We start from the raw sequence: 14,458 nt of genomic DNA on the forward strand, positions 1-14,458 counted from the left end.
AATGTGGTATACTGCAGTTTGCTCTTACCAGTTCCCGAGAGCAGATAATATTCAGGAATTTTGCAAGCCATTTGTTAAACCATTGGTTTAAAATTAGCCTGCAATGAGCCATGGTGGGGGTTTATAGATTATAGAAGCTGTTGGATACTACCAGCGAGGGCTTTCCCCTGCCAGAGACCCCGTTTATCAGCACACCCTTGTCCACAGTATCACGTGTCAATAAAGGTGAAATGCCTCAAAGTGCACCTTGGATTCAGAATGGTAGTCTTTCCACCTTTGTGAAGGTTTAAAATTTTCTAAATAAAATTTGGGAAAAACAGAAAAGAAAAAGTCCTAGGAATCCTGAAAACCTTAGAGAGAAGGATATGGGAGAGAGAGAGAGAATGAGACAAAGACAGAGAGACAGAGAAACAAAGAGACAGAGAAAGAGACAATGAGATGAGAGAAACAGAGAGAGACAGAGAGACAGAAACAAAGAGAGAGAAAGAGATCAGAGAAACAGAGAGACAGCGACACAAAAAATACAGAGACATGGAGAGAAAGAGGAGATAGAGCCGTGGAGACAGAGAGAGAATGAGAGGAGAACTTGGGAATGGACCAGGTGAGGCTCTGACAGGACGCGGTGGCTCCAGGTGCACTGACTGGGAACCTCCACACTTTCTGCTTCTCCTCAGGGTGTGAGTTCTCTTTCCTGCCTTCCCTCTGGGCCTGGAAACGGGCTGCTGTGCTCTTGGCTGACCAGGGTTTATGGGACCCTATAGGAAGCTCCTAATTCTATTTCCTTGGGTAGAAAAGGTCTAAGGCAGCCCATGGCTTGTGTGGTAACTAAGACAACTGTGGGTGGCTCTTGGGGCCTCTCTTCATTTTCCTTTCTTTTCCATGTGTCTTTCCATCGCTGATTGATTCCCTGTTCCTCCACCGTGCTCTCTGTCCTGACACGTTCCTTCAGGAATGCCCTCCCCACACCTCCACCTAGCTTAGCCAACCCACCCTTCTAGAAGATGCTGAAGACCCACCTCCTTTACGTGAGAACTTCGGCCCTTCCTTATCATGTCTCATGGTGCCGATGTCCGTATAATTCCCTGTTCCTCGGCGCGCAGGGACTGGATTCAATATACACTTGCTATGTAAAAACTTTCCTTTCTAGGGGTGCCTGGGTGACTCAGTTGGTTAAGCATCTGCCTTCAGTTCAGGCCATCATCTCAGGGTCCTGGGATTGAGCCCTTCATCAGGCTTCCTGCTCAGTGGGGAGCCTGCTTCTCCCTCTGCCTCTGCTGCTCCCTACTGCTCGTGCTTTCTCCCTCTCTCTCTCTCTGTATCAAATAAATAAATAAAATCTCTTAGAAAAAGAAAAAATAAAAATACTCCTTTCTCTCAAGTAGAGGTTAGCATAAAACATCTATTGGAATAAATTGAACTTCTTTCCTCTCATCTCACCTCAATTCCCTTTTCTTCTTTTTCCATTGTTCTCTCTCCTTCTCTTCCTCCTATTTCATTGGCTGGATTTGTCCCAGGCCTGCTGTGCTCTCTCTAGCTTATTTTTTCCCCTTCTTGTCTCCCTCCACTTGGCCCACCAAGGCTGAAGGTGTGGCTGGCCCCTGGCTCTGGGCCTCTTTTCAGCCGGGGCGGGGGGGGGGGGGTTCCCCTGCTTATGGAACTTTCACACACCTAATTCCCTGGCAAGAAGAAAAGCTGCCTGCGAGAAACTTGCAAGCATTATACACTGTCCTCATTCAGCCTATCCATCCCCAAAGATTCCTGCCGCACAAAGGAAGCGGTGTCGGGGCGGCACGAAACTCAGACATCTGCATCACACATTTTTTTCTCTCCCATCCCCTCTCCACCCACCACCACCCCCTTGAATTCTCCCGACTGAGACTTGCGGTAAAATCTCACACGTTTTCTCAATCTATATGCAAACCAGGTAGGATTGACAGCTGAAGAAAGCTGCACATTGCCTGGGCTCAAAGTTATCTGTTCTCCCTCTGAGGGAAAATCTTTGAGCTCCGTGGCAGTGCCTCGAAGCCATGGCCCTTGTCCTAGACCCTGCCCCGGCCCAGGCGAGTGCCTGACCCCTGCTAATGTGTGGGGCCGTCAGCAGCAGAGAGTCGGGGGGGAGGTAACCAGAGCCCCCTGCATGCCAGTGATTCATGTTCTCTGAAGGGATCAGAGTGTTATTAGAAACCTCGCCTGCCAAATGCGGGGCAAATGTAACCAATTTATTAATGCTGAAAAACCAATGTGTGAAATTGGACCAAGAGGAGAGGGGCGCCAGCCCCTCTCCCCACTTCCTGCTCTCTGGCAGTGGCAGAGCGAGGGTGATGGACAAAGGATTCTGTCTTCTGCGGGAGGACGTTGCCGTGCTAATTACACATGATGGTGACAACAAATATTCCTGGCCAGAGCTTCAAAGGGCTGGGAGATAATTGTACCCACCGTCTGGGGCTTGGCTGTGATGCTCTGCCTGCTGTTCACGCGTCGTGAGCGCATTGGCAGGAAGGTGGGGAGCTGGGACCTGCTCTGTCCCAGCTCTGCTTCTCACTGCAGGGACCAGGGGAAAATGAAGAAGGAAGAATGCTCTGCCATTTGTGTTCACAACGTCTGTCAGTTTCTAAACTGATATTGGAGGATTTTCTGTGAACGGTCTGTGGTTCATGGGTGGTTGCCGTTTCTCCCCAGCGGAGAAGGTTCCTCCAGAGCAGTATGCGTTTTTATACGCCTCATTGTCATTGATTGCCCTCTAAACAGGTGATGGAGTTAAAGAAGAGCAACCACCACTTGTTAAAGGATTATTGTCTGCATTTCATTAGTATACATTATCTCATTTAATCTCCATGTGAATAGGCTCATGATGTAAGTACTTTTTCAATTTTCAGTTGAGGAAACTGAGCTCAGAAAGTTAATGAACTTGCCCAAGCTTATAGGTTTAAGTGGATAGGATTCGAGCCTATGTTTGTTTAACCACACTCTTTCCCACCCAAGTCTAAGGAGTAGAAATCCCATGAAATCCTTGGGGAATCTGGTGGGATTGTCAGGAAGAAAACACAGGGAATTTTCTTGCTAAGGCTGCCTTGGGAAGTCTTGCATTTCAGATTACCAATTTTCAGAGAACGGTTTACCATAAAAACAATGGGCACACATTTCACAAGAACATAAATAAATCTTTATGGTGATTCACAGAAACTTCAGAAACTTCTAAGACGTCAGGCTTTTTGGGTTGGCATCATTACCACTGCACAAGGCTATAGGGGTAGAAGAGGAGATCTGGTTATTTTAGATTCCTAGCTATTTAGATTCTAGAAGAATGTCATTTACTTTGTAAAAACGTGTTACCAGGTGTCATGTCTCAACACCAAGGGTATCTATCAAGGAAGTCTGATTAGTAAACCTTAAATAAGTATCTTCTTCTTCTTCTTTTTTAAGATTTTATTTATTTATCTGAGAGAGAAAGAGAGAGAGAGAGAAAACAAGTTGGGGGGAGGGACAAAAGGAGAAGAGAAGGCAGACTCCCGGCTGAGCAGGGAGCCTGACGTGGGGCTGGATCCCAGGTCCCCGAGATCATGGCCTGAGCCAAAGGCAGATGCTTAACCAACTGAGCCACCAAAGCACCGGAATGTGTATCTTCTTAATAGCTCTTTTATGAAGGCCTAACACTTGTTACCTGAAGATAGCTTTTTTGGTTGATTATGGACATGATTATTTGAAGATGCTGATGGAGTCCTCATGCTAGAATGCTACTGAATTCACAAGTTCGTTTCTTCTGAAAATGAGCTTCCTGCATCACAGTGTCATGTTCTGGTTGGTATGATGTGCCTGAGGGCAGAGCTGCCTTCCATTTCTGGGAGCTTTCTCTCCTCCTCCCCTTTCCATGATGGTTTAACAGGTGCTGAGGCTGCTGTGTGCCATGAGGCAGGAGTAGCTCTCTTTTCTTCTGGAGGGGAGGAGGGTCAATTCCAGCATCACTGAGGTCTAGAGGAAAGTCAGTCTTCATTTAGAATTAAAATTCAGCTCAATTCCTCTTGTGCATTTTGGTATATGTAGAAGAACCCCTATTTCTTCCCTTCCATTCCTGTAAGCTGTAACTCCCCCAAAACTTCTTATGGGAATAAATCACACTCACTAAAAAAAAAATAATAATCTGTAAGCCAACAAAGTTATATTTATGCATTTTAAAATGTTTTAACATCTGAAAAAAGTAAACACAGGGTTTTTTTTCATCCCTGCAACATGGCAGCATTGAAAGACCCCCAAGGACTTGAAAATTGGGTTGCCCTCTGGAAGTTGAGTCAGTAAAATTCACAGTCAATAGCAGCAATTAGCCATCTAGTTTAAGAATAACGACAACTCCAAAAACAATAATGGCAGTAAAAATTAAGTGCAAAAGGTTGAGTATGTAAGTGTCAATCTAACCAAAAGTTGAGCTAGCAATTCTCCCAAGGAGATGTGGCTGAAATGTAGGTGTAATTTAGTAAGAGGAAATGTAATGAAGTATATTCTATTCTATCTGGAGAAAGACTGTAAACAGAGGTTGGTCGTAAAGGATAAGAAGGAAAATCTAAAGGGCATTGACCTCAATCTTTGAGAGGTCAAGACGCCATTTCTAAATGGCTTGGTGCATGGTGGTTTTCTTGGGAGAAGTTTTTCAACGGTGCAACGTCACAGACAGGCACTTGATCGGCCAAGCCTGGCCCACGGGCAAGTTTGCTTGGCCCACCTTGTATTGACTTATAGTATTTTTTTTTAAGGTGTCAACTAATTTCACATAGAAAAATGCAGGTTTCTAGTTTTGATTGAAAAATTTGGAAGACCTGAATTAATGGCGTTGGCAACAATGGGCTGGAGCTGTAAGGGAGCAGCTGATCTCTTTAGAAAGGTGTGCATTCTCCAGTTGACCACAGTCCCCACTCATCTCTATTACACCTGCTTCCTGACCTGCTTTACTCTGTCTCTGTTACACTCTTTTGAGCCTCTATTGGGTTTTGATTGTATGACCCCCTAGTGGGTAAACTTGCCTTCAGCTACTTGAGTTGAAATTAACTTCTTAAGACCCTGAACTCTCCTTGTTCTGATTCCATGCTCAGCATGCAACCTTCTGAGAATTTAGCTTCCCATGTAATTTGCTTATAAGGAAAGAATGCATTGATGTTCTGCCCTGAGCATCTTGCTCTATATGAGTAGGTGCATAGAGTAAATGCAAAAAAGCTTGGCTTCCGAGTCAGATGGGTCTGGTTCCAATTCCAGCACTGACACTTACTAGATAAGGTCACCATGAGGACTCCTGGCACCCTGCCAGTTATCTTCTCCTGGAGATGTTGCCCTGGGTCACCTTGGGCCACATACCAAAATATTCAATTTGCAAAAACATTTTTATGGGCAAAATTGATGCCCCCGAGTCACAAATTACAGCAGCCCTAAGTCCAACCAACTGGCAAACAAACTTCAGTTTCTCTAGATTTAGTCGACAATCTGAAAGGATCGAAAATTACTGATCAGAAACACAAATTCTGTGGTCCTACCTGGGCTAGAGAGGCAGAGGTGGCTAGAACATGGATTTTGAACTTAGGAGACTTGTATTCAAGTCCTAATTTTTTCCTTTATTAACCACGTGAACTTAAGAAAGTCATGAACTGCTCTGAGTCCCCACAAGAAAAATTTCCTCCCTACCTAATAGAAATTGGGTGAGGATTAAATGAAATAAGTTGGGGAAGACACTAGGTAAAAAACTGTATGATGTACAGAACAGTTAAGGTCAAAATTTTTATCCCCAGTGAAGCCAAGAGTAGAAATAGTAGAAGAACCCAAGAAGCCCATCCCAGGAGTTTCTAGTCTGCCAGAGTAGCATTCACCACCAAAAGATTAGTGCCAGACTCAGAACACCCATAACTATCAAAGTGTGGAATGTACATCAAATCGGACTCTGGTTCATGAAGGAGAACAGTGAGAGCATAAACTGGAACAAAGAAGGCTTTGGCAGTACCTGTTGCAATTGTAAATGTGCATAGCTGGTGACACAGCAATTCCCTTCTAGGAATTTATCCTGCAGAAACACTTGTACAGTGAGCAGGGATATCTACCTGCAGAAGAATGTTCAAGGCAACATTACTTGTAATATAAAAGTAATAAAAAGTAATATAGGATGATAATATATTGCATATTCTTGCTGTGACTACTATGTAGGCATTAATAAGAATAAAGTTGATGGGGGGCCTGGGTGGCTCAGTCGGTTAAGCGTCTGCCTTCAGCTCAGGTCATGATCTCAGGGTCTTGGGATCAAGTCCTGCATGGGGCTCCCAGCTCAGTGGGGAGCCTGCCTCTCCCTCTCCCTCTGCCCCTCCCCCCTGCTTGTGTGCTCTCTCTCTCTGCTCACTCTCTCTCTCTCTCTTAAATTAACAAACAAATGAATAAATAAACTCTTTAAAAAGAAGAATGAAGTTGATACAAATATACTGAAATGAAATAGGTATCTATAATGTGTGCTGGGTTGAAAAAAGCAAGCTTCAGTACAATATAAACAATGTGACCGTATGTTTAAAAAACAACCTAGGCACATGTAAGTACCTAGAGAAGTTCCAAACATATACAGATCTAATTTAAATGTTGCTTTCCACTGGGGAGGGGAAATAAGGTGTAAGAAAGGGATTTGCTCTTTACATACTTTTATATTACTTGAATATTTTCCAATGATCATACATTATTTGCATAACTTAAAAACTGCAACTAAAAATCAAAATGGAAAAGTTAAGCCAATATTTCAGCTAGGAAAAATAAAATATAATTGAAGGGCTAAAGCTGAGGGAAGGAGCAGGGCCAAGGAACAGAAGCAGGAAGCATGGAGCCCAGAGAACCACAAGCCTGACGTCCCCCCAGTAGCGGCTCCCACACAGCTGACCAAGGACACTTCAGGACCCCAGGGTCCAGGACTGCTGGTGCTCTGATGGCAGAGCCACTGTTGGATGCATGTCACTCCTGCTGCAGTCCTATTTCTGGAATAAAGGGTCACGACCTTTGCCTTCAAAATGAAGAGTCATGCCCGTGGGCCAGGGCACTGAGGATTCTGGGAGAGGCCATCCTGCTGGCAGTGAGAATTTAACTGGACTGACCCTCCCTGTGCTTGGACTTCTGTGATTTGTTACCCTATTAACTCCTCATGGCTTTGATCTTGGATGTGACCAGATTCTGCTCCTGCCTCTGCTCCAGTCTTGGGTCTTCTCTAGTGGTTACCTACTGCCCAATTCTGGCCGGTTCCATGACTCGGATTTTCTCCTGGAGCTGGGTTTGGGAATTTTCTTCACACTTGTTTCCAGCACCTAATCCCCTCCTGGCCCTACATTTAGCTCTGGTACCCTGACTCAGCATTGACATAGCCAGTGAAGAGGCCAAACATAACTATAAGACATAACACAAACATAACACAAACATAACACAAAAAACTATAAGACAGAAGTCATGATGACTACACATATGGGGCCCTGAGACACTTGCTATCTGGGAAGAAGCTGTCCTTCACTTCACACGTGGTTCTTAATGAGATGACTGGGAAGTCAACGGTAACAGCTGTTGCAGTGCTGTTGTTTCTACAGACCCCAACATTTTAGGAGCAACTTGCCTAAGGTGGGATGCATTTTGTAAGTGATGAACACATGGAGAGGGGTGGAAGGCCACCAGCTTGAGCCAGTCTATCCCTCTTAGCTTTACACTGACCTCTCCAAAGGACATTCTTTATTTCTTTTTTATTTGATGGCACAGAAAGTACATGTGGGAAGATTCCAGGAGTGAATGTAACGTTCTTTCAAACCATGGAGTGTGAATCAAAACTGTGGCTCCAACAGAGTTAGGGACCTCTCTTCTCAGACTTCTTGGCAAGCAGACTGGGTGAGATTTGCACATTGACAAGGGGGATGGTTGGTGAGATACGGCTTTTCCCAAGGCTGGAATTGAAACCCAACCTCAATTAAGTTAAGAAATCCTCAATTAAGACTGTCTGGCCTTCTTTGCCCTGCCAGCTTTTAGGGGCTGAGGCAGGATCTCCTTAGGACCCCGAACAGAAGCATTTTGTAATAAAATTCCTTATACATTTTCACTTCTCCATGACTCTTAAAATAATCCTTTAGCATGAGGGTAATTTTCCCTTTTGAATCCCAGGTCTGGATTTCCTGCCAAGAAAACAGACGTTCAACACACAGTGCACCAAGAAACCATAAAGGAAATTAGTATATTACATTTGAGAACTTTAAAACATTTATATGGCCAAAAAAAAAATTTCCCCAGCCAAAGTCCAAATACAAATAACATATTGGTTAAAAAAAAATAAAAACAAACATGACAGATAAAAGGTTAATTTTCTTAATTCAAAGAGCTTTTCTAAATTAGAGAAAGAGAGAGGGAAGGAAGGAAGGAAGGAAGGAAGGAAGGAAGGAAGGAAGGAAGGAAGGAAGGAAAGACGGCAGGAAGGAAAGAGGAAGGAAGGAAGGAAGGGAGGGAGGAAAGAAGATAGGTAGTATTTGATATTGGAAAGAAAATACCAAAGAAAGAAAATTTGTATACAGTTGGTAGGAATTTAAATTAGTGCAAACTTTTTGGACTGCAATTTGGTAATAGGTTTCAAAATTTCTAAATGTCTTTTGAGCCACTCCTAAGAATTTATCCTAGAACTTTACTCATAAAAGTAGCCTCAGATAGAGAAATCATTTTTAAAAACCTGAAAATAACCCAAATATTCATCAAGATGAGCTTCATTAAATAAAGTTATCTTTAATTACCACAATGGAATACTATTTGGCCAACGCATTTATTCCAGTAAATGTCTATGTGTTAGGCTGGAAATATTCTCTCATATAAGTGAAGAAAGTAAGACGCAGGGGAGCTTGTTTAATATTAGTTTACTTATAAATACAATGTCTATAGTGATGTATGCAAAAGCAATTTTTCTGAAAGTTCAACAAGAAAGCGTTAGGAATTTGGCAGAGAGATCCTTTGGGAGGTTGTATGAAACGCCTCAACTTTTCTTTTTGTACCTTTCGCCATCACCTTTTTCTATGTACATTCTTCATATTTAAAGAAAATAAGAAGTTCACAGCACAGGACGCTATGTCGTCTGATGAGTGAAGGTGATGAGTGCCACGGGACATACGTGATGTGCGCCTTAAGCAGGCAAGGCAAGAGGAATGTCAAGGAAGACTTGTTGGATCAAAGGATGAGAAGCTGATAGATAAAGGTCAGGGTCAGGGTGCTCTGGGTAAAGGAAATGGTATTTGCAAGGGAATGGAGCTAAGAGAAGGCAAAATATGTTTAGGGAATTACAACAAAACAAAACAAGGATTGTTGGAGTGCAGGGTGATTAAGAGACAAAAAAAGCTGGCTAAGTAGAGGCCAAATTACTTATTGTCTTAGGACTTCAGTCTTTTTAGAAGTACCAAAGCATTCTAAGTGAGTGACCTGTTAAAACCTATGAACCCATATGCTTGTCCACCATGAGTTGGAGTAATAGCGGGGACAGTCATAGGATTTCAGAAGAGACGACAGGAGCTGGGACTGCAGAAGGTAGAAGTTACAGACAAGATTACTAGTCAGCAATCCAGCAGGACCAAGGGTCACTGGACGGTGACACTAGTCAGATACTGGGCATATGGCAGGAGCCACCTCGATGGGCACGAGCACAGCAGTATAGTCTCGAGCCCTACAACAAGCTGGGGTACATTTCAGTGGGTGCACCAGTGGTCAGTTTGATGTGTCAATTTGGCTACGCTACAGTTTTAAGGTATTCCATCAAATACTCATCAGGGTGTTGCTATGAATAGACTTTGTAAGTGTGAGTTAAATCTACAATCAGCTGACTTAAAGTAAGGGATGTTATGCTAGATAATCTGGGTGGGCCTCATTCCATCAGTCGAAAGGTCTTAAGATCAGAGCCAGACTTCTCTGAAGAAGCAGAATTTCTGCCTGTGGACAGCAGCTCCGGCTTTGGCCTGAGGGTCCCAGCCTCACCTCCTGACGGCCTGCACCATGGATTTCAGACTTGCCTAGCCAGCCCCTGCAATCACATAATCCAGTTCCTTGTAAGAAGTCTCTTAGTCTCTACATCCTACTACTAATATAGATCTCCTACTCCTGCTATTCCTCCTGGTCTGTTTCTCTGGTTGCACACTGACTGATGAGGTATCACAAAACAGGGTAAATACAGTTCATAAGGAAAAGGAAACACATATATTATCTTACCCAATAAATCACTGAGTGCAGTTTTTTGTTTGTTTGTTTTTTCCTGGGCAGCATGAATCCTCCTCAAATGTCCCTGACTCATACACTTAGGAGTCCAGCTGCTATGCCTTCATATTCCATCCCAAGTAAGCTCCATTAATCACTTTACTCAGATCTCCCAGCTCAATTTGTCACAATAGAACTTTTATACCAGTAAGTTAAACTAACAGAAGCCAAAAATGGGAGAATCACTGAAAGGCATGAACGACAGAAGCTCGAAGAACCTCAGGGACCAGAGTACTCAGGACCTTCACCTTACTTTGTTCCTTCCTTGTGTTCTTTACCTGCTTTCTTTGACATGGCAAGTTTCATGGCTACTAGCAGTCATTAGCCCAAATATTCCCAACATTTCTTTGTTCATTTAACAAATATTTTTTGAGAAACTTCCATACCTTGCACTGTTCTCAATGTTGGGACTACATCTTTAAATACACACAGAAATTCTGCCTTATGGCAGAGGAATCAAGGAATGACCAATATATAATATGACGACTGTAGGATAATGCTTTTTGGAGGGGCAAGAGAACTCTTTCAGGTTCAATTTTTAAAAATTGCAGACAAGACTTCTGATTGGATGGCTGTGGGTCCTGTCCCCACATTTCCCCTGTGACAAGCAGCCCTCACTCAGATCCATGGTTGTAGCTGATGTAGGGGGCAAGGGTAGCAATTCCTGGAAGGGTACATTTCCCAGAAAAGAGGGAGTTGGGGGTGGGGGGATGGGATGGACTGGTGATGGGTAGTGAGGAGGGCACATGTTGCATGGTGCACTGGGTGTTATACGCAACTAATGAAGCATCAAGCTTTACATCGGAAACCAGGGATGTACTATATGGTGACTAACATAATATAATAAAAAAACATTAAAAAAAAAAGAAAAGAGGGAGTTGACTTGGTAGACAAAAACATTTTACATCTTTCCACAATCATATGTTGGAATTCCTGGCTTACTATTTTCTTATCCCCCAGGTACTCAAAAATATATTTCCTGTGAATTTAAGGGTAATATTCTTTGGGGAACCAGAGTAAGAAGAGAACAGTCTAAATGCAAAGTTGCTCAATTATCCTATTATGTTAGAAGACCCGCTGTGTATGAGACATCATAGGTGGACCATTCTGGGGTTGTGTAACCTGGGATAGGAAGGGCGAGATTGAATTCTTTGGCAACAACTTTAAAGACAGTGGTTCACGTATCATTTGTTCATTCACTAATTCATTCATACTCATAAAAACAAGTATTGAGCATATGTTATATGCAAAGCAAATATTCCAAGCCCTGAAAACAAAGGCAAAAATGCGCTCTCTCTATCATCAAAGAACTTAAGATGGACAGGGAGGCAGGAGTATTAAACAAATAATCAAAACGCACTCTGGTATATTCTGTAGTGCATATAGTATGATGGAAACACTGGGGCTGCATTTAACTTTTGGAGGAATCAGAAAAGGCTTTGTAAAAATGGTGACATTTGAAACAAGCCTCAAAAGATAAAAGTTGCTCCACAGATACATGTGTGAGGGGGCTGGCATTTCAGCGGCTGAGCTCCAAAGGCACAGAAGTGAGTGAAAATGTGGCAAAAAGAGAAGCTAGGCAGAGGGTGCAGTAGCAAAGGGAGTGGAGACAAAACTGTGAAGAACACACGCATGCCATTCAAACGACTTCAGACTTTGCAGTCCGGGGGCCACAGGAGCTCCCGGAGGACTGACAGCAGGAGAGAAGCTGTGTTCTAGAGGTTGTCAAGGAGGAGTGAAGTCTGAAGTTGGCCCTGTGGGAGCTGTTGAAGCAGTCCTGGCAAGAGCTATTACGCAACTAAACACAGTCCAGGGCCACAGGATCGAGAAGATGGGAGAGAGCTAAGAAATAATTACAAAGAGGGGAGAAGAGGACATGATTGCATTTCTGCCTTGCCCCCAGACCCTGAGACAGGTATTTTATACACCTTATTTTGTTTACTTTTTACAGCAACCCTGGGAAGGTGTAATGTCCCCCGTAAGAAATGGAACACAGTGAGGTGGACTCGATCAAGGTCACAGAGGCATTAAGTGGCCCAGCCAAAACCTATGCTCTTTCTCCCTCCTCACATGGAATCAAAGGGCTTGGTGATAAGGTTCCATCATCCCTCCCTTCCCTATACTCTACAGAAAGCGATGTGTGTGCACCAGCCCCAGGCAGCCACAAGAGGAAGGTATTCTGTTAGGTTCCATCATACTCAGGAAAGGAGTTTCTTATATCAAGCTGAGTTTGGAGGCCTAGTCAGTGTTCACCCTATCTAGGTCTGATGAGTTTTCTGTTATTGCTGCTGCAACAAACTATCATCAACTTCAGGCTTAAAACAATACGAATTTATTATCTTACAGAGGGTAAAGTTCTGTAGGGTAGGAGTTTAACAAAGGTCTTACTGGGCTAAGATTGAGGTGTCAGTGGGGCTGTGTTCCTCTCTGGAGGCTTTAGGGGAGAATTTTTCCTTGCCTTTTCCAGTTTGTAGAAGATGCCACTTTGGTTCGTGGACCTCTTCCTTCAGCAGTGACAGCTCCAGTGTTTTTCCCACTGCATCTCTTTGACCTTCTTTTCTGCCTCTCTCTTCCACAGAAGGCAACTTCTGATCACATCGTGCCGACATGGATAATCCAAGATAGTCTGCCCATTTTAGGGTCAAGTGATTGTCAGCCTTAATTCCATCGGTAACCTTAGTTCTGCTTTGCCATGAAATAGAACATACTCACAAGTTCTGAGGATAAGGACATGGAAAGTTGTGAAGGGCCATTATTCTGAGTAGTTTCTTTGCATGGTTTTAGACTGGAATCTTGTTGTGTTAGAGATTTACAAGGAGAGGCTCAGGGTGGCGGTGGTAAGTAAAGAGTTAACTAGCTATCCAAAAAACCACAATGACCTCTTGACAATGTTGAGTATGGTGTAGACCTGTGGACCAAGAGCGAGGTTGTTGGGGGTAGACAGCTCACATCTTCGAAGAAAAGCTCATCAAGGCATGACCAGTGGAAACCAGGATACCGGTCACCTGGGAAACCAAGTAAACATAAACATACAGCCATCCATCACTGCCATCTGGAAAAAATTGGGTAGTGAGGGTCTTCCTGTTAGGCCCTGTTCCAGTATTTATTTGTGTAGCTGGGGATCTCAGACCAGCCCTTCTGTCAGCGATGCTTCAGTGAGGTGTACGAGGCTGAATCTCAGCCTGGAATTAAAACACACCACCGTCCTGTGTGAACGTGGATGTAAATATTACCAGCAGACAGGTCACTCAAGAGATAGGTGTCCATATTTCCAAGTCTAAACAGTCTCTGTCGGTCAGACGGGGAGGCCCCATGTGCTTGTTGGCAGCATCGTCTTTAGAAAAAAGTCTGAATTCCCAGTGAATGCCGCATGTGTTCTGCTCTGTCTGGGAGCTATGGTGCCCAGAAGTCTTGTCCCACCAGCTCCTCCCTGGTCAATGTCTTCAGGTAGAGATATGCAGGGAAAAGGTGGTTTTAGTTGGGTCCACTGTACAAAGTGTCCTCTTGAGTCCTCACTGTTGGTCAAGAAAGTTTTCAGTGGTTGTTCCAGCCGTGGTGAGAGATTTGCCCTGCCCCCTTCACATGCTCTCACCCTGTCTGCCAAGTGATTCAAATATATTTACAAGGCAGCTGGCTGGGGTTTGCCGGGGCAAATCCAAGGCATGGATCAGAGCAAAGCCAAGTGACCCGTGTAGGGAACAAATGACCTTGGCCTCCTAAGCACTATATCCTGACAGACTCGGCTAACAGAGCCCATGAAAGCCCACCCTTCAATTCAGGTCCGTATGCAACATTGAGACACTCAAAGGCTACCTGGCTGCAGCAGGAAAGAGAGCATTCAGACCACGCTAGATTTCCTGGGATTACATTGTTTTCTCTTACCTTAAAGATACATATGGGGATCCCTAGCTGGACGATACTGAGTCAAAACCAAACCTATTCTTGATGCCCAGGGAGTGCCGTGGGCTGCAGAGAAACTCTCCCATCCTTATCCATGGTTACAGTGTAAGCTCTTAAAGGGCATTGACTATGCTGCATCCCGTCCCTGGCACAGAGTAAATGTTCAAAAAGTGTCAGTAAAATGAAATTTAAAAATGGATGAATTAATGAGATAAGTAAAATTTTCACATGTATCCCAGCTTTACTTGAAAGGTGGTACTCAAACCCCCCATGGTCCTTATCACTTGTTTCATGGATG

The sequence above is a fragment of the Ursus americanus genome, chromosome 12 (genome assembly GCF_024610735.1).
Source record: "Ursus americanus isolate L20-20 chromosome 12, mUrsAme1.1.p, whole genome shotgun sequence".
Classification (NCBI taxonomy): Eukaryota; Metazoa; Chordata; class Mammalia; order Carnivora; family Ursidae; genus Ursus; species Ursus americanus.